Here is a 25,802-nt window from a genome sequence, read left to right on the forward strand (position 1 = left end):
ACCTAATAATTTGATTCTGTTAATTTTTACAAATAATTTTTAAAATATTTATTACTTGATTAGTTAATAATTTATTATTATTGTTACAAATTATAAAAAATTTCCTAACCTTTGAATATGTTCACTAAAAATTTTTTTCCGTAAATGTCGAAGTTTTTGAGAGTTATCAGTAATGGGAAATCAAGTTTTCTTTTTCTACAAACATTTATTTTTTTAATTCCTTACTGAATTTCAAGAAACAAGATCATTGGATTTATCCAATGTGGTGAAAATTCATTATTATATTTTAAGGTGGGAAAATAAAGTGACATTTCCCTTTTATCCATTCGTAAGATGGAGATTTCAAGGACGAAAGATAAACTCCTGTAAAACACCATGAAATTATCAAGATAATAATAGATTATCAAGACAATAATCGATTAACGGAGAAATGATTTTGTCTCGGAGTCCTTTACACTGTAAAAATCATCAATACAAAAGGTAACATAACCTAATAATTTGTTCTTGTTTATTTTCACAAATAATTTTTTAAATATTTATTACTTGATTAGTCAATAATTTTTTTTTTATTATTATTGTTACAAATTGTAAGTATTTTCTAACCTATAAATAAGTTCACTAAATATTTTTTTCTAATAATTTCCGAATTCTGATGTCGAAGTTTTTGACAGTTGTCAGTAATTGGAAATCAAGTTTTTCTTTTATATAAACATTTGTTTTTTTAATTATTTACTGAATTTCGAGAATATTGGATTCATGCAATATGGTGAAAATTAATTATTATATTTTAAAGTGGAAAAGTAAAGTGACATTCCCGTTTTATCCACATGTAAGATAGAACAAATATCTTTTTGTCTTTAATAAGAGAACTCTCTCTCTTTTAATATAGTTGGAAAAATATTTATTAAATTAATTGAAATAAATATTCAAATAGTTTTTTAATTAATAATACAAATTCTAATAATTTTCTAACCTACAAATATATTACGGTTGGCTATAACAATTTTTGTTTTTAATAATTGTAAATTTCGCGACAATCGGTTTTTTTTATAAAAATATTTATAATTAATTTACTAAAGTTTAAATTAATTATACCTTGATTTTGATAAAAAAAAATTTAATTTTTGCTTTAAATAACTTGAAAGAGAAAAATTTACAGTTATGATAATGAGGGAAAATAATTTCATTTTAGATTTTAATAAATTTCTTAGTTCGTTCTGCATTGCCCGAATTCTATGTCGTAGACCACGATCCCTCGTTGAGGCATCGCGTCGACTTCCGGTGAGAATGCAAAGGAACTTCGGGTAGTCCGAGAGAGAGAGAGAGAGAGCGAGAGCTTAGCAAATAGCGGAACTCCATTATTACTCTCCAATTAGCCATGATTAAAATATTTTGGCGTCTCGCGTGCATCTGGGATATTAATAATACAACTTGAATCGGGTGCCGCGTAAAAGACGACCGATTATATGGAAATAGGGAAACGATCGGAAGGAAGGGGCCTTCTTCTTCTTCTTCATTGATTAAATAATCTCGCGGAGAGCCCAACCGATAATGACTTATTTATTGCGCCAATTATTTTCCACCCTATTAGTCCTGACAACGCACTACGACATATCGATCACGATCGTAAATTTCATTTAAAATTCGTTCGTCGCTCGACTTCGTTAATTGCGCATTTATTATTCACGTTAGCTTGTTAGTTTTACCACATTGATCAAAGCCGATTCCCTCGACATTTCAGAAAAATCCTTCCACACAGCTCTAATCACCGAACATTCTTTATCTTTTCATTTATTAATTATTCCCGTATACTTTATACACTCCATTATCCCCCATGAATCTCAATTCAAATTTACTTCTTTTTATTCGAATTTTTTAATTTAGTTTTTAATTTTTCAGATGATGAGAAAAATTTTAAAATACAATTTTTCGCCATGAGGAGAATATAATTTTGTGCAAGATTCCAATGTGATGTTTATTATGGCACGCACTTTCCTAGCGTGAAACACGTAAATTTTGGATAATAGATGGATATGTTAGACCAGAAACAGAACCAGAAGAGGGTCGCTAAATATTCAGGTATTACAGCTCTGCATAAATTCATTTCATTATAGCGTCACCAAACATTGCTTTTGATGCTTCCACTCGTCCCTTGTAACTAAGCTATACCCGACGGCGCTTCATTTCGCCACCCACCCTTGCACTCCTTTCTTGTATTATAGGTTTCTCGATCGTAACGTTTTCCGATATAACTACCTTCAGGGTCGACCTTTATTATCCTGTGATTTTCGTACTTCATTTGCTTTTCATCCAATATTTCAAAACTTGTATATATATATAAAACCACTCAACAATTTTTTTCTTTTTCATGAATCGCGTGTGATTTTAAATGCTTTTCTTATAGAATTTAATTTATATTTATTTATTGAATATAATACCGCATTTTAAATCAAATGAATTATATAACAATTTTAATTATAAATGATAAAATCCGGTTTGTATGATATAGAATCTGAATTTTAAACGGTGCAATCCATTTGGTAGACGATCTGAAATTTAGATTATAAATGGTACATACAATCCGGTTTATATGATCTACAATCGGAATTTTAAATGCGGTGCAATCCATTTGGTAGGATCTAAAATTTAAATTCTAAATGGTACAATCCGGTTTGTATCATCTAGAAATTTTGAATATTTTGAATCAACTAAAATATACTTTTTCTGTTAGAATCAATTTTTCTTATTGATACCTAGAATTTTGAAAAAAAAAAATAATACTTTTCTTTATTTATTTAAAAAATAAAAATTTGTTTTAATATTTTTTTTTTTAAGTTTTTAAAAATTCATAAATGTTGTTAAACCCGTAATAAAATGATGGAGAAAAATGTGCAGTGGAATTAGTTTTTTTTTTTAATAAAAAAGAATTTAAATTTTTTATTCTCTAGAATTTTTTTTTTAAAAATTTGATAATTTTTATAAAGATTAGACTTTTATTTTTAATACTTAAATTAATATTCTATTTAATTGACTCAACGGAAAAAAATGTCATTTGGTACAGCGAAAGTAACAAGTAAATCTTTACTATTCTATTTTCAATAAAATAGTAAAGATTTAACTGAAACAATTAAAACATTTTCTATTCTTGTTAAACCTTTCGCTGTTCCATGTAAAATTTTTCTTCCGTAAATAATAATTATTTGATAATTTCCATGTAAACAATTATTTAAATCATTTAAATTTTTTTCTCACTGTGTCAACGTAATTTAAAGGTAAATAATTTAATTTTATTAAAATTAATTATTATAATTAATTTATAATTATTTTATTATGTTATCAAAAAATAATTTCAATGTTTTTACATTATTTTATAACGGAGTAACGTTTATACTTTTTAAGTTTGAATATGAAAGAAAAATTGCTTGAATGAAGCAAAAATTATATTTTTAAATAAATAAATTGAAAATATAAATTATTTTTAATTTTTTTATTCAAAAAATGTTTTATTATTATTAAACAGGGTGTCTAACGGTCAGGGAAACGTCAGGGAATTTCAGAAAAATTCATTCAAAGTCAGGGAAATTTTTGTAAATTTCTACAAAGATTAAAATTTTTTGTGAATATAAAAATTTTTTAATCTAAAAAAACTTGAATGGTTTTTATTGCCATTTGTTACTACCATTAGAAATTAATTTATTGTTAAATACGTCAGTAACCATATTTTTGTCCAAAGAAAGCAGAAATAAGGTTATTAAAAAGTCAGGGAAAAATAAAAAAAATGTCAGGGAGGAGTCATGGAAAAGTCAGGGAATTTTTTTCTCAATCCTTGTTAGACATCCTGTTAAAATAAAAAAATTTATTTTAATAAACAAAACTTGAAAATAATTCTAAATACAAATATCTCGGTGAAAATAATGCAGATTAAAATTCATTACCTTCTTTTAGCAACTCCAATCATAATTTGAGAAAAATTCATAATTTTTCTTTTTATATATAAAATTCCAAAATATTAAAGACCCCAAAAGTAAATTCTTTTTATTCTATCCAAAGTTTCTTTAAAAATTATTTAAAAAATTGACAATGAAAATGCATCATCATCATCTTTATATTATTATCAACATAAAAAATCAATTTTGACATAAACTAACGAATTAAAAAAAAAATAGAAAATTTAGCTTTTTATCAATCGAATAGTATAGACGAAAATTTTTCTCATTAGATAATTTAAATCATCGAAGTGTATTTATCCAATTGACAGGATCGCGTAACGAAATTGACAAAAAAATTTTATATATACACACACACCTCTTTTAATTAAGGTTTAATTAGAAAAATTGACGAAGAAAATAAATGGATTCTCATAAATCAATTTGGTGTGTTGTCCAATGTAAATGTTATTGGCGGAGGGCAGAAAATATTTGAATATCGTTTAATTGGCTCTACAATAAACGTCTCTCAATGGATTTTGGCGGCAAAAGCTTATACTATGGGCCCCATCGATCGAAACTTTACGCCTCTGGAAAACGCGAGACGAGAGAGAGAGAGAGAGATAGAGATAGATAGAGAGAAAGAGAGCGCACCCGTAGTGTGCTGCAAAGGCTGCTCATGCATATGGAGCATTTCATTATATTAAACCCTTTCAATGTATAATTTACTTTTGCGTGAGTCATTTGAGGACTTGCTCTACTAGCAGCACTCGACGAAGACAGAACTATGCGTATATATATATATATATCGCGGCATGAGGATAGTGCCCGGTATACATTATCCTCATGTGGCGATTTTCAAGCTCCAGCAACAACAGACGATATTGCAAAAGATCTCACATGCACTTTGTTGACTTTTATACATTTTATATGAACAATTCTCGTTGCCCTTTTTATATACCAGTGCCACTGTGAAAAAAAAAAATGTTCAACTTTTTTTTAAAAATTTAATATTGCTTTCTCATATATATATAGAGAGAGAAAATATTCTATTGTAGGAAATTTTCCATTTTATTTTTTTTTTGACTTATTTCATTGTTTTATAAACAAAAAAAAAATGAAGTGATATTTTTTATTCAAAAGCAAAGAAAAAAAAAACAATTTTTTTTTTTACATTGATATTTTCTATATATTTTTTCTTTGTGATTATTTAGATGTTTACTTAGATAAATGCAAATATCATTAAATTATAATGCTAAGCCGTATATTTCAAAACTTCCGGAGTCGCTTTGTTTTACAACTTTGCTACTTAGTAAAAAGCTAATTATCACAACGGATATCATTAGCACGTACAAGCAATTTCCAGTTTTATCATAAGAAAGCAATGCAAATAAAAAGTCTCGATTACTTCACGAGTCTTTTATGAGCCGGTTGGCGGAAATGTTAAATCCACTTAATTATATGACACTCAAATAGTTCAGTTATATATCCACATGAGTGTAAAAATTTTCAAACCAACTGACCAAACTGTAGAATGTAATAAATTTTCTCTTTATGTTCTTCTCTTATATGTATACAAAGTCATAAAAAAAAGTTGCAAGAATTTAAAAATGATCGTTTAAGAATACATTGCAATATTCATATTATTATCGTTATAATTTCAAAATGTAGATTATATTGCTCTCTACTAGAAAAGGATATTGAATTTTTTTTTTTTTTACAAATAAATAGATTACGTGTTAGAGTATTAAATTGAATTTATACCTTTTTCTAATCAAAGAGAAGTGAATTTAATTATTCATTCAATTTTTTTTTTACTTTATATGATTCAGGGGAGAGCATTAAAATTTTCCTGTTTCCACTTTCGTCAATTGCTCTCAAATTCACGCTCGACTGTATTTCAAGACAGGAAATACGTATACCAACCAAATTAATATGCCGGGCAGTAAGTTGTCCGTTGAATTTGCATCATGCGATCCGGCTTTAATTACTGAAAGCCTTAATTCATTATGCAAATGGACATAATGGCGCGAGAACCGACGAACGATTCTCTCGCGCGAACTGTACAAGGCGCGCTTAAAATTTAATATAATGAAGCTACCGCGCAATTAAGGGATTCGCAAAGATAACTATTATTTAATTAATTAATGCGCGCCGAGTATACACACGTTGTCTCCAATTGTACTGTCACCACTGGTGAATCTTTCATAATATTATCCATATTTGAGTAAAATGAGGTTTTATTTATGAAAAGAAGCGGCAATTTTATTTCTATCTCTCTCTCTCTCTTTCTCTCTCAATGTAAAAGATAATTCTGGTCACTCTCGCAAACAGCTAATTGCTTTATCTTTCATTCCACTATCATAAACAAATGTTTTTACATTTCCATTTCATTTTATAACACTCGCGTATGTATTTATATTTAAATTTCAAAATGCAACATTTATAAACTACATCTTTAAAAAATGATTGCATCTCAAATTTCATTTTTTTCATTAAACTTCATTGTACATATTAAATATGTATTTTTTTTAAATATACATTTAGATTTAAAAAAGAACCGTGTAAATTACAAAATAGATTTAAAATTAAATTGCAAAAAAAGAACATTGCAATAAAAAAAAAAACATTGCAAATTAAAACAGTTAATCAAAAAAAAAAATTTTCATATTTACTTTTAGTATAATTGAGTTTTCGACTATTTTGAAAGCTTCGAATAGTTCAAAATTGATCTAATTTTGTCTAATTGTTTTGAGAAATATGTAAAACACTATACTTTTCACACATCAATGAAAACCACATTCTGGTTCAACTCTATAAACCCTTTTCCCTGTATATTTCTCTTGATGTCCTCCCCCCCCCTCCTTGCCTTCTGGGTGAATCGGACATTCACAGTAACACAATTAGACCAACAATCAATAGAAGTGTATAGTGATGAATATGAACTGACAATTCTGAATTCAAATCAGAACAGAAAAAAAGAATTTTTTTTTATTCTAAATCTAAAAATTCGATAATTATTCAATACTATTCTAATTATAAATCAAAATTATTTCAAATTGATTTTATTTACTTTTGGATTTAATTTTATCAGACAGATTAAAGTTAAGACTTTGATTTATGTCACTTGATTTGATTTTAAATTATTTCTCAGTAAAAGAGGTGGATGATAAAATTTTTGGTTTATAATGAAGATGAGAACTTGAAGCTGACATTCTGCTTTAATAACTGACTCTAATCGGACTTGTGTTCCGTTTGAATTTTTCGCTAGTAGCTAGAATCTATATATATATATAGTCTCTCTGTGGACTATATACCATTTCTGTAACACTCTTTACAACGAGCCTATCCCTTGTCCATATAGGATTTCATCCCCCATTCCTCTCAGTGCCGCTTCAACTCTCCAACGAGCCATCCCCTATCTCATTTTGCCTCATTGTGCCTTAGCATCCATTGTTTTTTAAATTACGAACCCCACTTCTGCTTCGGGTCGGAACTCGATTTCAGTTTTTGTTGGCGTTGTCACTCGTCTGAAATGCTCCTCACACTCAAATTCCATTTAGGAAGTTATCCGTTCAGATGTACTCGATATTATTCATGTACATGACAAACAACAGAATAACGAAGTAAATACCTGAATTTTTCACAAATATTAACGAACGTTACCATTTTTTCTTTTTAGTCAAATTTCTCGAAACTGATTCTTTATTAGAGATATATATACACTTCATTTAAACGTGTATACAAAAAAAGATTTGAATTTTTTGAGATTTTTTTGTAACGAAAGCATTGAAACAAACTCTCCTACATACTGATTTTTGATATGATAAACAGAAATTTTATGGCAATAGTTTTAGGGGTACAAAATATTGAATGTATTTTACTATCTTCGTCAACTGAACCGGATCGATGTTGCCGATGCTGATTAATGACTGGAACGAAGTGTCGTTCACCAACGTAACAGTACATGTAACAGGATCACTGCATTAGTCAAGAACTTTGCGGTTGTAAATGATATAATGATGATGATGATGATGATTCATTGTCAGTGTGATTCAAAGCCGACAGCGTTTTCGCATTAGATTTTGAGTTACGATTGTTACCGGAAATATATATATGAATTTATACTAATATTAATCTTTTATCATGTTGCATAATTTATATATCGCGGATTACATGAGAAGAACAGCCATTCATATATGATTCTCTCGAAAATTTGCCAAATAATAATTTGACAAACATATATTCCCTGTTGTAATTCAAAGCAGTAAAATGCTTTTTTAAAAAAGGTTTAGAATAACTCTTTTTTTCGCCTGCACTGACAGTATAATTTATTAAGAAAATTTTAATGTTCAAAAAAATACACATATCAAAGGTCAAAAGTTCATTTTTTTTTTTGATATTTTTTTTTAACCAGAAAAAATGCGTGGGTTTAAAAAAAAATTTACAAGCAGCTATTAAGCTTCTGACTATATTTAATTTTTACGCTTTATCCCCGCTTGTAATCTCTGATTTTTATGCAAAAAATCGTTACACGAAATTAGTGCATAGTGCACATTTTTTACATAAAAAAATGTATTTTACCAGTGCCCAAACGATTATTTTTGCAGTAGAAGCTTTTAAAAACATGTACAGAGAAATGAAAATAACAAAGTACCAGAACAGTATATTATTTAAGTTGACGTTTTAAAATGTCCGTTACCTAGATGAAATGACATAGTTAAACTTGAATAAAATAATTAAAATATACGTCTCTCATAAAGTTTTCCAAAAAAAAAAAAAAAAAAAAAAATGAAAAAAAAACAACAAAATTTGAACCGTGAGTAAGTTGATCTTAGGAAAATGTTTTCTTCGTTAAAATTTATCGACAGATCGTTAATAATACATGTCCCGAGGCCGCGCGTAACTGATGCAGCGGCATAAATCATTGCAAACGAAAACATATCCCGCGTCAGTAGCGCAAATTTGCCAACACCCAACCGCAGAAGCACGCAAACAAACGGGAAATCATGACGCAACAGGACGACACGCCGAAAGAAGCCTATAAACGTTGTTCGTGTATATATACGTATATATACTATATATATGTTATATATACTATGAACTCTCTCTCTCGTTTAGCTTGGCAAAATTTCATCCACGCACACGCTTGATTCAGTAATGCGAGCACAAATGTAGGAGGTGTCATTGCCGTGGGGCGCGCGTGCCACCTTCACATTCAATGATCACACATGTTTCCATGTACATATTTGCCTTATACACATTCCTCCGTGGTTTACGGACACATTCCGTTAGGAAGGGAATATAGACCGCACAGGTTTTACACGAATATCTCGTGGTATTCTCTTTCTCTCTCTTGGGAAAAAGTGTACCTTTATTATATATATACTTAATCGGCTCATTTTATCAGCGAAAGTCTCCTCTTCTTTTTACAAAAACAAGCTGTCAACAATACTATATTTTTCAACGATTTATGTTATCATTTTAATTTACAGGACATTTTTTTCCTTGAAAAATTATTAGGTAGAATTTTGGAAACTTTGCTGTATACTATACAAAAAAGTATACTTTTCCTTCACTGTTTTTTATAACTTTTCTACATACCGTGCAGAAAAACATACATTTTTGCACTGATTTTTTTTATAAGTGCTGCAAACTATCTACAAAAGTATAATTTTCTGCACTGTTTCTGTAAATTTTCTTCTTACTATTCAGAAAAGTAATCTTTTCTGTATTGTTTTTGTAACTTTCCTTTAAAACTGTTCAGAAAAGTAAACATTTCTGCACTGTGTAATTTTTTTTGCATACAATCCAGAAAAGCATATTTTTTAGTACTGTTTCTATAATTCTTCTGCATACTATACACTGAGAAAAATAATTTCGTAATAATAAGAAAATAATTTAGTTGAGCTTTTTTAGTTGGCGTTACTAAAATATGGTTGTCACAACAGAATAGAAAGTGGCAATAAATCGGGAAGTTTAGTTGGCTCTACCAAAAAATATATTTGAAGCTTTCATGTTTACGAACTAAATAGTTTGGTTCCCAGTACTAAATAGCTGACATGCTGTATTGCGCACGCGCTCTTCTCGTAAATATGGCGTCGCTTCCCATTCACGGGATGTCAACATTAACCATATGTCGTTCGCGTCGTGAAGTTTCAGTGTTGAAGTTTTTATGTTTTTCAGACATTTTTTAAAAAAAAAAGTTTGTGTAGTGAAAATAAATAAATAAAACTTGTTACAAGAACGAAAGTTTTTTTCCAGCTTTTATACATTGTGAAAATGATTTAATCTCAAATTGTTAGTAGGATTCATAGAGTAGTGGTCAGCGTTCTCGACTAGCGTTGCGTAGTCTGAGGGTTCGAGCCCCAGCAGTGTTAGGTTTTTTCCGCGATAGAAATTAATTTAAGTAGGCATAGGTAGGATATATAAAGAGAAAAGCTCGGAGAAAAGGGTGAAACAAAAAAATAAGTTGGTTGAGAAAACAAAAAAAAAATTTTCATTTAACTAAATTTTTTGTTTGCTTAAAAACAATAAGTTAGTTGTGCAAAACAAAAAATTTGGTAGACCGAACAAAATGATTCAACGAAAAAATTTAGTAGCCCGAACCAAACGGATTAGTTGCACATATATCAAATAAAAAATTTGGTAGAGAGAACCAAACTTTGGTAGATGATACTAAACATTTTTCTCAGTGTAGAGAAAATAAAACTTTTCTACACTGTTTTTTATAACTTTCTTGTATACTATCAAGAAAAGCAAACTGTACTGTTTCTATAATTCTTCTGCATACTATAGAGAAAATAAAACTTTTCTACACTGTTTTTTATAACTTTCTTGTATACTATCAAGAAAAGCAAACTTTGCTGTACTTTTTTTAATAACTGTAGCATACTATTCAAAAACATACTTTTCTGCACTTTTTTTTATAAATTTTTTGCATAATATATTCAGAAAAAAACTTTCCTGCATGCTATCCACAAAAACATACTTTTCTGTACTGTTTTTTATAACTGCTGTGTGCTGTACAGAAAAGTATATTTTTCTTCACTGTTTTAATAACTTTTCTACATACCGTGCAGAAAAATATACCTTTTTGCACTGTTTTTTTTATAAGTGCTGCAAACCATCCACAAAAGTTTAATTTTCTGCACTGTTTCTGTAAATTTTCTTCTTACTATTCAGAAAAATAATCTTTTCTGCACTGTTTTTGTAACTTTCCTACAAACTTTTCAGAAAAGCAAACATTTCTGCACTGTTTTTTATAAATTTCCATCAAACTGTTCAGAAAAGTAAACATTTCTTCACTGTGTAATTTTTTTGCATACAATCCAAAAAAGCATACATTTCTGCATAAAGCATATTTTTTAGTACTGTTTCTATAATTTTTCTGCATACTATAGAGAAAATAAAACTTTTCTGTACTGTTTTTTAAAACTTTCTTGTATAATTTCAAGAAAAGCAAACTTTGCTTTACTTTTTTAATAACTGTCCCATACTATTCAAAAACATACTTTTCTGCACTGTTTTTATAAATTTTCTGCATAATATTCAGAAAAAAACTTTTCTGCACTGTTGTTATAATCTTCCTGCATACCATACTGGAAAAAAAATTTTACACTGTTTTTGTAACTTTTCTGCACTGTTTTAATTTTCTTGTATACTATGGAAAAAGAAAAACTTTTCTACATTGTTTTTCTAACTTTTCTGCATGCCATCCACCAAAACATACTTTTCTGCACTGTTTTTTATAACAGCGTGCTATACAGAAAAGTATACTTCTCTTCCCTGTTTCTGTAAATTTTAAGCATACTTTTGAAAAATATAACTTTTTCTGCACTGTTTTAACAACTTTTCTGCATTCTATGAAGAAATGTTTACTTTTCTGCACTGTTCTGACAACTTTCCTGCATTCAATGAAGAAATGTTTACTTTTCTGCACTGTTCTGACAACTTTCCTGTATTCTATGAAAAAAATATTTACTTTTCTGCACTGATTCTATAACTTTCCTTGCTATTTTTCTAAACATGTGTTACACAAAGCCTCGTGTGGGGAAAAAATGAAAAAGTCCACTTTAAAAATAATAATCGGAAAAAATGACACTTTTATACGTGAAATCATTATTTTCATATATATACATTTCGCACAAATTTTCACTTTCAATTGCAACACATTTTTGCAATAATATGAATTTACTATTTAGTATTTCTCTTTCTCTCTCTCACTCAATGATTTTAAATCCAATTTCCAAACTTAATCTGAGTCATAAAAGTGATGTTAAATCCCTGAATGGTTATACAAGTGAGGCAACACACATATATATATATATATATATATATATATATGTTGGAGTCATCGTCGTCACAAACAACAACAGCAGCAACGGGCTGCGGCCACCACCAATTACTCGCGTGGCACACGACGGAATCATTTACCCAATCATTTAGTTACATCAACGCAACGCAACGCAACTGGTCACACACAGCGAGAGTACCACCACACACTATATATGGACGCTGCGGGGGTGGAATTGCGGGAGGCAAAAGAGGACCACGGGAGAGAATATTGTATACGTTACCCTGTTGATTTCGCGTTATATCGTTATGATGACGATATAATAGCTTCACTGATGGTCGACGACGGGATTAGCTTCATCGCACCCTTGATGCATGACCTCGATTCATTTTTGTTTTTTTTTTTTTCAATGATTTTAAACATTTTAACGCCCCGCGGGAAAACATTCAATTTCTATTTATTTTCGATAAATAAATATATGTACACTTTCACTTGCATTTGCAAAATACGTCATTATTTAAAAATTCTAAGAAAATTATTGTTTAGAAATTATTTAACATATAGTTAAAATTATTTAAAATCTAGTTTAGCGTGTTATTTTCGTGAGAATTTCCGAAATTGAAATCCGGACTTGATGGGGTACTCTCTAGTTTTCCCTATTTCTAACGTGGTTCTGGTTAGAGAATACATTTTCTTACGGAAGGTTTTGTTTTACATTTTTTGCAAATTGACAAATCTTATTTTAAAAAAACTAAATCTAATTGTTTTCAAACCAGGAAAACTGGATAGGCCCTGGTCAAAGCCGTATTTTTGCAATTTATTAACATTTTTTATATGTTTCTTTGAATTCTTTTAGTACCCAATTGCATTAGTTTAAAGAGACATTACATTACTAGAAAAAGATTAATATTATTTATAAAAAAATTTATTAAAAATAAATTTAAAAACCGTAAAATGTCAAATGCGTGAAAAGAACAAAAAAAAAATGCGAAAAGATAAATTTATGGCGATCTGACTAAACGCTATTCGCAAGTTGCAGTGATGCCGGCAGCGTGGAACCGAAAATACGAAGAATCAGTCATCGTTCAGAGTTATCATAAAGCTGATCGTAGCGAACTTCCATCCCCGGGCGTTCGGCAAGTCCAGATACGTTTTTCCAAATGGAAAAAAATTCGTCGCTGGGGGTGCGTCCCACCCCATATATACATATATATATATTTATACATATAGGGAAAAAGGGGTACGGGACGCCGAGCGGGGTTGTTATATTGCAGATCAATACAATTGCACGTTAGTGCTAATAAATAATAGGCGGTAGAAGCGAAAAAACGCGGGTAGGTATGTACCACATCCCTGTCTCACCCTCAGTCAACTCATCTACTTTGCATCTCTCGTTCTCTTTCACTCTTTTTTTCTCTCTTGCTCTCACTCTCTCTATCTCCCTCGTTCGCTTGCTCTTCTCCACCCACGCCAATCCCCCTTTTTTTCTGTCACACACCTATAACCGTTGCAAGCACCACCCCCGGGCGGACAAATAAACTCTAGTCGACGTAATTTTTACACCGGCCCGAACGAACGCAACGAAAAGCGACTGACTATCGTTAGTGCCTCTGTCCTTTTGTAAACGGGATTTGGAGTTACAACGAATTCGAAATATATCGAACGTTTCTCGAATTTCGCCATTCTCGATAATAAAAAAAAAGACAATACTTTTATATTATCGAAAAAGATTTTATGTGTTTTAAAATCATTTTTTATTTAAGAAATATGTAAAATAAATTTTTATTTATAATAGTAAATAAAGTTATAAAAACAAGTTTTTTATTTGAGAGATTAAGAGAAAGACTGACATATGGTAACGATTGTTCAGATCCTGAATTAAGAAATAGAACATGTCACTTGAAAGCGAAGTCACTTGTACTGTTACGTATTTATGACACTCGAATCTTGTCCCTAATGCAAACATTTCTCTGGTGGTTTGCAGTATTTTCCTTTTTTTTTGCAGTAACAATTTTAAAATTCGTATTCTAATTTTTCGATGAGAAATATAATTAGAATTCATTAAACGTACTTTAATGGACTCAACGGTAAATGTTTCTTTCTTAAAAGATATTCTAATGTGACTGAACGTCTTCCTTTTAGCAAATAACACTTAGTAGGTGATAAATAGGTATATTTAAGAAGAAAAATTGAAACGAATATATTAATTAGATCTTCTTTATTTCTTAACTGCCCTTTTCAAATTTGATGTTCCCCTTCTCTTTCTGATTTTTGTTTCTCTCTTTTTCGACTATATTCCCTTTTCTCGCTGGTACCGCCGCCTGCCTGTCAAACATTAGTTAATTTTGAAAAATTGCGGCTAAACACAGCGAGACCGTCGGTTGAATTGGCTTCTGGAGCTTTAGCAGGCCAATCGAGAGACGTGTATACTTCCCCTCTGTCCTCCGGATGTGCAGGCACCCTCTGTCCTCCTGTATTCATATATATATATATATATATATATCCCTTTCTCTTCTCTCCTTCTCTCTCTAACATTTTCGATCTCTCTCATTCATATACATGTTTCTCGCACTCGATCCTTCTCTCTTGTACACGTTAATGCCTGAAAAATGTACGGCAATTTTTTATTTTTTAATACGCTTGCCCGCCGCCGCCTCACCACCACCATTGCCACCACCACTACTACTGCTACTGGTCACCCTGGCCGGGGCTCGCTTTTTTCGCTCTATCGATAATTTGTTTGGATAATTTCCAATGCTATTGATCTACATCCCATCTGGATATACAATGCAGGTTACGTTGTATTTGTGGAAGGAGTGATAAAAAGAGAAAGGCGAACATTGGATTTAAAAGTGTGCGAGTGCTCGGGGCTACGAACAGGGTTTATATTTATGTAGAATAAAGAGAAATAGAGAGAGAGAGAAAGAAAAAATGTGTGTGAGTGAGAAAAAGAGAGGAAAAGAGTGAGAGAAAATTGAGGGGAGAGAAATAGGAAAGCTGATCGTGAGTTACTGCGTTTTATATTTATCTACGGACGCAGTCTCCGGTACATCCGCCTTGGAAAATGGTACGCGCGTGGTTTTTGCGTGAATGTTGTATTTTGTTGCACGATTCAAAAAGGTGAAGAGCAATAGTGATGGATAACTTCCATGTTTGATAGATTTTGTTGATCGACAGGCAAAAGGGGTAGATCCTATCGTCAACTCTCTTTTTTTCAAGCTTCAATATATTTATCTATATCTGAGAATAAAATACTTGTATCGTTGGAAAAAGAAAAAGGTTGGAATGAATGAAAGTAAGAGTAGAATGGGAATTGAGAGGAAGTTTCACTTTTCTTCCGTTGCGTTCCAACTTCTAAATATTTCTATACTAAAAGTTCGTTTGGCATTATTATTGCTCTTTTTAAATTTTTAAAAATCTTATTTTTCCAGATAAGATTTTTAAAACTACTTTTTTATAAATCAAATTAATATTTGACGAAATAATTATTAATCTTCTTTACTGAATTGAATTTCGAGGTTCATAATAATCATAAATCTGATAGGTTTTTGAAATTCTTCCTGAGTAAAATATTCTTCACACAATAAGACTTTCATAGTTAGTAGTAAGTCCTATTTTAGTCAGACAATCTTTATTTTAGTTTTGTCTAAAAGGAATACTTTGATTCTTTTTCACTATACAAATATGCAATTTTTTATTAATATATAATAACTTATATACTCAGTAGTAAATAATTATTTTGTAAAGATTATTTTAAAGAAAGGCAAACTTTGCAGTAATTCTCTTTTGATGGTCAACGGAAATATAATCAATGTGAGAAAAAGACTTTTGTATCTGCGAGTCAAGTTTTAATTAGCTTTCCCGAATTACTGATGTTTCTGAGCCCAACTCTTCCAACTTCTTTATCCAAAGAACAAAGAAAAGAGCCCCTTACACCAAAGTAAGGACTTTTTTTTATTTTCTTTTAAACCATTTCTTTCTCAATTTTCACCCAACTCCCTTGGACAATGGCCAAGGTTCTGATAAAAAGTGTAATCACAATAAAACTGTTGCTTTTAGATCCCAAAAAAGTGAAAACTGAATATTTCTTTGATTTTAAGTTTTTAAAATTAATTATTCCATAAAAAAAATATTTTTAAATCTTAATGTAATAATCACCGAATATTTAAAATGTTTTTCAAAAATTTAGGGAAAAAAATTATAAAGTTTTGAAAATCTAAAAAGACAATTTTGAAATGCTTAGGAAAAATTGAAAAGACAATAGTAAAGAACAAATCGTATGGTATAGTTGACTGTCAGTCATGTGAAAATTTTTTTAAAAAATAACTAAAAACAAATAGTTGATTAATCTTCATTTATGAAAAGGTTACTTTGAGCTAATGAAAGTTTATTTGTGACGTGAACATCAAAAAACCCGATTTTTAATAATAAAAAAAAAAAAATGTCCAAGAGAGGACCTCGACGTTTTTATTGAGAGCACAGAGACAATGAATATTTATGTTTTTGCCGCATCGCAAAGCGAGTGAAGTAATTCTTGTGCTTCGGCTAGTTAGTTAGTCGATATGAAACCTACGAGTACTTCTAGTAATTCTGGACGAAAACGCGAATTTTAACAAAATGGTAAACGTAATAACGTAACTCTGTGGAGACAAAACAACCGCGTCGTCCTTGTTACTACTATAGTACAGGGAGCAATTTAAATAAACAAATTATAAATATTCGTTCGCGGTAAAACAACCTGAACATGAATAATCATTACGTCGTCGAAGACAGGCAGCCGAGGTTCTACGGATTCGATTGATTAAATTTTTAATAATTCATTTGCATTCACTCGTCTCCCGATTGCTTACTAAAGTAAACCACTACAAACCCCTTTAATATACTTTTTAAATTACATTTTTAATTGAAATAACAAATTAATTATTATCAATTGATTTCCTCGAGGATTCTTTTATAAAAGGGTTATTAGCAATTTAAAATTTTTATTCCATTTCTTCAGTTGGCAATTCAACCTTGTGGCAATGGTAATTTAAGAAAGAGGCAATAAAGTCGTGATTCGAAAATTTTTTTTTCTTTCCAATTGATTGGTAAAATTTCCAGAAATCCATACTAGTCAGAAAAGACAGAAAACAGTAGCTTTTTTTTCTTCATTAAATCGCAATATTACCTTTTTGACTACAAAGCGTTAGGAAAAAAAGACGAACGTTGCAACAGGCTTTCTATTCAATGTTATTCATCAAAAACTCTTGACTCTAAGGGATTCGTCACAACGTGAACAGAAGTTGAGAAATCGGATGTGAATCTGAATCTCATAACTTCCGGTCCGTCGGAGGTAGGTCCAATATTCAAGATGACCATTGGATCCGGGACGACGGATGTGACGTCACGCTTCGTCGCCGCCTCGAGCCATATTAGAACATATTGCACGACGGTCAGTGACGATTGAGATCTTGGCAGAAGGAGAATTTTGCTATGGTTCAGTTCCCATCGTAATAATGTACACCCGCGAACCTATTCCGTCCATCCATTTCAATGTTCGCTTGAATATGTTGCGTATATCACTGAGCAAAACATTCTAATACTAGTTTCAATTTACTCCTCCTGGTCCCTTGGTATAATTACACTGCTTTAGTAATCACGACGATCTAGCAATTTACATCCATCTCGAAATTCAACAAAATATTTAATCTAGACTTCAAAACAAGATTTCTTCAAAGTATGACAACATTTATTTAAATTTTTTTATGCGATATTCAGGAATTATTTGAAATTTAGGTAAGGATAGTATCATTTCTATTGGGTTCAAACACTTTAAAGTTGTTTCAAACTGGAAATACCTACTGACATTCAATCCGTGTACCTCAGTGCGGCTCTAGCCCGATTACCACAAAGATATAACTTAAATTCCCTCTAGATAAGTGATCTTTTCGAAATACGAGTAGTATATAGCAGTAGATAGTATATGGCTTAAGCGCAATGGCAAAAACACCGGCAAACAAGTATATGTTTCTCGCAAATTTTCGCAGCAGTTTTAAATTCGTCCGCCAGGTAGAATGGCCGGGGATGCGAAAAAAAAGGGTTTGTCGAATAAAAAAAATGAGAACAGAGCGAGAAAAAATCATTTGCACAGTAATTCGAAGCCTGGGATTTCAGTCGATAAAAGAGGATGCACACACGCCGCGGCGTGCATACAGAGGAAAGAAACAAATGAACAAATTCGCGTTTCAGAATAATCCCATCCCATCTACCACCATTCTCCCCCCCCCTCCTCCTCCTCCTCTCTTTCGATACCTCCTCACCCACACCCCCATTGCTATCCACACAAACAACTATAGACACATACGCGTGCATTTTTTCGCACACCCACACCCGTTTTTGTGGCTCTCAGTGGTGCCCCACCCGCGAATCGCTCACCCCCCCGTCGGCAACCCCTACTTTTTTTCATTCCGTCCTATCAATTGATCAGGTTTTAAATTTCCGCGTCCATCCGAGCCGCCCTCTACTGCTGCCTAACTCGCTTGTCTATCCCTCTCTGTTTAATTAAAAGGACACATTAAATTATTTTTTCAATTGAACCCTCCCATTGTTACTCGTAGACTGCTGATTCTATCCAATCTTCGTACCGTTTTTTCTTCTCGCCCTCCCTCTTTTTTTTCACCCTCTATCACGCTTGGAAGCCTCGGCTACTGCATGCACTTCTGCTTTCATTCTCAAACCATCTATTCGCCTCTGAATCCCTCCACACTTTACGTACTTTCTTTTTCTTCTCTGTCCCTCGTGTTGGAAGGTAGAAAGAAAAATAGAAGTTCACACGTTCCAGATTTCTCCAACACACACTCACACATATTCTCTTTTGAATTGCACTTTTCCCGCCTTTCCTATTAATTGGGAAATGCCGAAATGCCCTGAATATCGAGTAGCTTGATGACTAAAACGTTAGTTCAAGAATGGTGCACCTTTCTTTTTGCATAGCGATTTTCCCTTGAACACTGTGATTTTTTTAATCACTACGCAAAAGTATTTTCATGTCAAAAATTTCTTTTTGTCAAAAATTCGAATATATATATTATGTGACAAAATTAAATTGAAAAATAAATGTAGTTATATATATATATAATTCATTTAGTAAAAAATATTTTGTAACGATCAGAGGGATGTAACTGAATAAAATGAAATCGCACAAATACTTTCGATCAGTAATTGAACTTGAGTTTGGGATATTTCGTCCCGCTAATGGAGGGTTCGTCCAGCCATTTCCTTGAAGCATAGAAGGGTGACCCAAACGTTCGAAGGGGTTCCTAAAGATCTGAGACGTCTCATTTCACGACCCTTCAAGAAGCACCCTTCCTCCCACCCTCGAGGTCCATCCTTGATATCATGAACGTTAAACTCAGTTTTCGCGACCCTTCACATCTTCATATATTCCAATGTAACGCCTATCAATCGATCAGCCTCATTTGAATGTTGACCGCTCTGGCAAATATAAAATTCAAAGTATCTTTATAGGTATTTTTATATGCGGTACTTTCATGGGTAAGATCTCTCTTTCTCTCTCTCTCTCTCTTTCTCTAGGGTTGCTTACGAACGTGTATATTCAGCATACATGTCTATCCACCTAATGTAGTTATGCAGGAATATATGTATGTTACATGGGAACTATTCTTTTTTTTCTCCACTCGACGAACATTGTACTGACGTATATATGTAAATATATCTAAAGAATGGACCGCGGATAGATCGCGTATCTTATCCAAACTCGCTCTTGAGGGAATTTCGAAATATCATTTTCTTGCAAATTACATCCATAAATCACATATATATGTTTAAAGAAAATTGTTAGAAATGAGACAAGAGATGTATATCTAAGTTTAGTTTTTTTGTCAAAATTTAAAATTCATTTGTTACGTTTTGTCTAGAAAAAAAACAGCTCCGATTTTTATTTTCTGTCATATTTAACAATTGAAGTACTCCCGAGGCGAAATTTGAATCCTCTTTAGCTTCCCTTAGAACCTAAATAGGCCCTCTTTACGATCTTGTAGACTCCCGTAGGCCCTCCTTTGAATCCAAACGTGGAAGAAAGGTAAATTTGCGACTGGTTGAGGAAGCTAAAGAGGGTCTAGTTCGATTAAAAAAGTACAAAAAAATGCAAAAAAAAAACTCTTTTAATTATTTTGATTAAAGCAAAATGAATTTTTTCTTCACACAATATTTCTTTAATTACCCTTTAAAAACTGGAATTAACATATTTTGAAGCGTTTTCAAAAAATTAATAGAATTAGAGCAATTTCAAAATTTTCAATATTTTAATCAATTTTTAGACCCTACTTTAAATCCAAACGTGGAAGAAAGGGAAATTTGCAACTAGTTGAGGAAGCTAAAGAGGGTCTGTTTAACTCTACTTTACTCCTTGTAAATTAGGGCTTAAATTTCGCCTCGGGCTTCTAACGTGAAAATGCAAGAATTTCCACCTTTTTTGTCTGTTAAACACAAAACGCATGCGCAGATTTACATGTCCGCCATTCATCTCTCACCTGAGTTGCAACAGTTTCCCCGCAAGAGCGCTAGTATCGCTAAGAACAACTCGAATAGAAAAAAAATCATCAACTTATTTCAATTTTATATAAAGAAAAAAGATAAGATAAAAAAAACTTAAGATAAAACATAACCTATATATAATTAATTTGCTTCTTAGGTCCTTTTTTTGTGATAAAGAAAATTGTTTTTAAATAGTTTGAAACTATTTTCTATTTCCCCTTAAAAAAACACATGTCAATAATTTAAAAAAAAAACTATTAAAAGTACGGAAATTTTAAACGGTGTTTTTTGGTTGAGAAATGGTTTTAGGCACACGCAACACTCATTTTACATTACAAAAACTCTTCGGTCCTTTGACGAAATGCTTTTCCTCTTTGTTTCACTCGTTTTCCATATAGGTGCGAGACTCCTGCGAACCAAACGAAAACATTGCGCTCACCCGAGGCTTGGCCGAATTACGTGGACGTTAAATATTATTTTTAACGGACACATTTTATTTCGGAAATAAAAAGTGCCGCTACCTCCGAGGAACAAAGTCCTGCCGACAACGTATTTCGATGCAACGTGAATTCTCTTTTTCCACTCTCCCTTCTCATTTCTTTTCTTTTTTTACCCCCTTCCCTCTCTCTCTCTCTCTCTCTCTCTCTCTCTCTCTCTTTCTCTCTTCCCTTCTGCAGTATCTCTCTGTTTATTTCCTGCGCCAGTTTTGTTTTCATCACGTATACCCACTCTCTTTTTTAAATGCACTCGAGGTCCTATCTCAATGCACCAAAAAAAAAAAAAAAAATTTACTTCAAACCATAACAATATGATCATTTTAACCGGAACAACATATTTACATAAGTTATTTATTTTTTACAGTAAAGCTAATACTGTGAATTCTTTTTTAATTTCTAACAATTATTATTTGAAATTAAATTTAAAGTAAGCATCTCTCTCGGATGTAATTTTTCTTTTTTTTTTTTTTTTTGTTCTTTTACTCATCCTGAATAAAAATCAATTGAATTTTAATTATTTTAGTCTCATCTATTGAATTCTTTTCAATCGTAGAAACTGACTTCATTCATGGAACTATATGGCAAATGCTTGAAAGGTTCCATCGATGGGAAGATAACAGAATGAGTCAAATTCGTTTTGGCAACTATCCTTCTATCACTCAAATTATTCTATTCATTCGGCAATGCCGTTTGAACTTTTTTTTTTTTTAGGTTCACTAAAACAACTAGTGAACGACAGAAATTCAAGCGCAGTGAACTTTAATTCAATTAGAAAATTGTATCTAAACGAGTTCTTGGACAAATAAAAAAATTAAAATTATTTTAATGGTCGTTATTTGTTTAAAAAAAACATTTAAAATGTTTGAACTCGCTTTTTCTTATTTACAAAAAAAGGAACTAAATAGAATTATTTTGATAAAATATCAAAAATGTATTTTACATATTCGCGTATAAAAATGTCTTTCGTGGTAAATTAACTGTCGATCGAAGTGAAAAAAAATTCGTTTAGTACCTCAACCTCTGCAGGAAAGATTTCAAAAATAGTTGAACACACCACCCTCTCCCTTCTGCCCGCACTTCAACATTACCTACATCGAAATCTCGTTTCATAGAACCTCGGGCCCTGTTTCGAAGCTACGCGAAATTAAAGCAAGCCTGTCGATGCTTCGCACTGTTCGCAAACGCGATTGCAAATAATAAAATCTATTTTGCCGTTTAATTAAATTCGGCAGTGGAATAAAAATTCGCCAAGATTATTGAATTATTTTTTCCCCGTATAGTGATGTAGATATATACATATATATATATATATATATATATATATGAAACGATCGACGGCTGGCCAATGCTTGCGAAAGGTAGTTGAATGCTTTCTTTTTTGTTATTTGTTTCCATTCGTCGAAGCAAGCCGACGTGCTTTTGTTGGTCAAAGAATCATTCAACAGTGCAAATTTTGTTTTTCGCAATTCAGACTATAATGAAATACACAGAAGAGTTCTGTTATTTTACAAAAAAAAAAATAAAAAAAAAAAAAAAATTCAAATGCAAATTTGTGACCTTAATAGAAACCACACAAAGTTCCCTTCAGTGCACTTTTTTTTAAACTACCACATATACAACGTGCATTTCATTTTTCTCTTTCAATATTTCATTAATAGAAAAAAAATCGCGTCCTTCGTAAAATAATTATTAAACATTCTGATAATTTTAATATTTACAATAATTATATGAACTAAAAATAAATCTATAAGCCGCTTATAAAGAAAATCAGTTATTTTTCACGACGAATATCAAAATATATATATATATATTGCTAATCCAAAAGTCATCTCGGCGTTTATTTATATTTCGCAAATCGCTTTCAAAAAGAGCGCAATACTTGGGGATTAGTTTGGAGTTTGAACTAAAAAAAAAGGAAAAAATAAAAAAAAAAACCGTAGAATCACCTGGGAACAGTGAAGCCTTCGAGAGAAGTATCGAGGGAGTTGCAGGTGGTGGAGGAAGGGAAAAATAATCGAAAATATTATTAAAAGCCATCGAACTACTCTCTATATGTTTACTAATAATAGCTGATGGAAAAATGGAAATAACCGCGAAAAGCATTAAAAAAAAAAAATTTCATAAAATATTAAATGAAATTTAAAAATGAGTTATTAAATAAAGTATATAACTCAGATTATATTGAGAACTAAAAATAAAAATTTTCCATTACGTTGCATAATATGTAAAAAATTATTTCTAGTATATTTTTATACAATTTCTTACGATATATTTTTAATATCGTCATATAATTTGCGATAATATTATTATTAAAAATTTTATTTACGAGAAGGCTTGTTTTTAAAAATAATAAATAAATGAAAAATAATTTAACAACATGCGGGTTATTATAATTTTGTTTTTTAAATGTATAATATTTATTTATGTAAAATACTGATAAAAGGCATTTAGAATATATATATTTTTCTCCCTGTCAATTCACGTGTGTTTGTAAGGCACAAATGTTCTTAGCATTACACGCTTAGTAATTTGCATAATGACTCTATTTCTCATTCGACGTCGACTCGCATAACTAAAATGCATATTTCGTTCGGCTTCCGTGCTTCTTTAAAAGCCCCCTCGTTGCGGTATTTGAAGAAACTGACCGGAAAATGTACAATTTTTTCGCTCCTTTAAGAATTTCTGAGAATTTAAAAATAATATCCTCATTTACGCACGTATGTGATTAAAAATAAAAAATTTTTTTCATAAACAAATTATAGAGTGGGGAAATTCTTTTTAAACATTTTTAAAAAAAAATTTCATTTCCCTTTTTTAAAAAAAAATGGTGTATATTAATAAATATTGAAAGCGATGATTAAAAGAGTAGTAACAAAAAAAAAATGGCTTTTGAAAAATTCACGAAAAACTAGTTTTATTTATGGAAATCTCGTATTTAAGGATTAAATTTTTCAGTTCTTTTTAGTTATTAAGCGATGCTCGCGTATATGTATAGGCCAGGATTTGTAGTACAATCTGTAAATTAATTATGACAGAAAGGCGGTTCTGCTTCGAAGGTCGACAACGAGCCGTGTGTACTGGCGGATTAACGGATTGCTATAAAACCGACATAATTTAGTAATGAACGACCACTTTGCGCAAATGGCTTCGTGCATCATGGGTGAACCAAAGAAGTCTCTTTGGACGACCAAGAGCGTGATAGGATAATAGTAATGTGCTTAATGGTAAATGGAGCTATTCAAGAGGCCGAGATTCAGATGCTACTCATAATGGTCGACTGACCAGCGTATCACCCCTAATATGTATATAAGTGGTAGTAATCACTTGACATTGTGAGTCGCAAGAATTTACCCGACTAATATACAAAAGGCTCATTTCATATCTCCCTCTCTCTCTCTCTCCTTCTTTCAACATTCATATTTAATTATATAACACTGTAGAATTGCATCCGAAACAAGACGTGTCAGTTTTCGCTCTAGAGGACAAAAATCATTTTTAAATAATTCTAACTTAACTTACTACTTAATATTACCAAAGTTTTGAGGTTATGTTCAAAGACCTTGATGTGACCTTCAAAAAAAGTTTTTAGTGCCGTAGAAAGTGATGACGATTTTTCTTTTCTGTTTTTCTTAATTGGAGTATCTCTAACTTGAAAATGTTGCAAGAATTTTCATATTTTTCGTCTGCTAAACACAAAACGCATGCGCAGATGTCCGCCATTCATCTCTCACCTGAGTTGCAACAATTTCCCCGTAAGAGCGCTAGTATCGCTAACTAAGAACGACTCGAAAGAAAAACGTATTTATATAAATTTTAAGGCTATGTTAGGCCTATTAAGGGCAGTAGTAAGGCAAGGCGATAGGTTATGTTCGATATTTCCAAGAGACGAAATCAGCGAAATCGTTTTATAACACAGAGATTTAAAATGTAATTAAAATACCAATTTAATTAACATATCAATTATAAACAATTAAAATCAAAAAGTAGAATCCGATATTATATATTTTAATATTGCGATAAAATGTAAATTGAAGATAAAATAATTATATTATAATAATTCAAAAATAAAAATTTTTAACATTAATTATCAATTTATTAATATATTTCTAATAAACAATTTTCTATTTTATATTTATTTTCAGAAATGATATTTGTGAAATAAGAATAATGATCAATATGCAATAAATATGTTGCGAGATATTCATTAGCTTGTGGATAAGACCTCACTAGTCACGCAAATTCACCAGGATGCAATAGATTATCAAACGAATGCGAATCACGAACTAATAATAAGCCCTGGGTCGTCTGACATTATCGGTGGTGATTCAAGTCAAATTTAACACGGGCCATATCGCAATTGCGGATGAATGTGCAGCTCTCTCTCCAACTGGATATATAACTCACAGAGCGTTTGTTTGCATTATCTCGACACTCAAATACTCATATTTATCTCATCTCTCGCGATATTCCTCACGAGAGATTGTTATTTTATTAACGCAACCAGTCGCAAACATCTTTTACATTCGAAATTGAACACCAATTCATCAA

The 25,802-nt window shown here is 31.3% G+C and overlaps 1 long non-coding RNA gene across 1 annotated transcript; it reads left to right on the forward strand.

Annotated features, from left to right (window-relative positions):
- The first annotated feature begins 246 nt into the window (after window positions 1-246).
- On the forward strand, window positions 247-25,802 carry LOC127288410 (uncharacterized). Its single transcript, XR_007844040.1, has 3 exons — window positions 247-480; window positions 1,900-2,079; window positions 25,397-25,802. It is a non-coding gene; the product is annotated as an uncharacterized LOC127288410 (long non-coding RNA).

Source organism: Leptopilina boulardi, unplaced genomic scaffold (genome assembly GCF_019393585.1).
Source record: "Leptopilina boulardi isolate dan_hultmark-lab unplaced genomic scaffold, ZJU_Lbou_2.1 LbouV2_386, whole genome shotgun sequence".
Lineage (NCBI taxonomy): Eukaryota > Metazoa > Arthropoda > Insecta > Hymenoptera > Figitidae > Leptopilina > Leptopilina boulardi.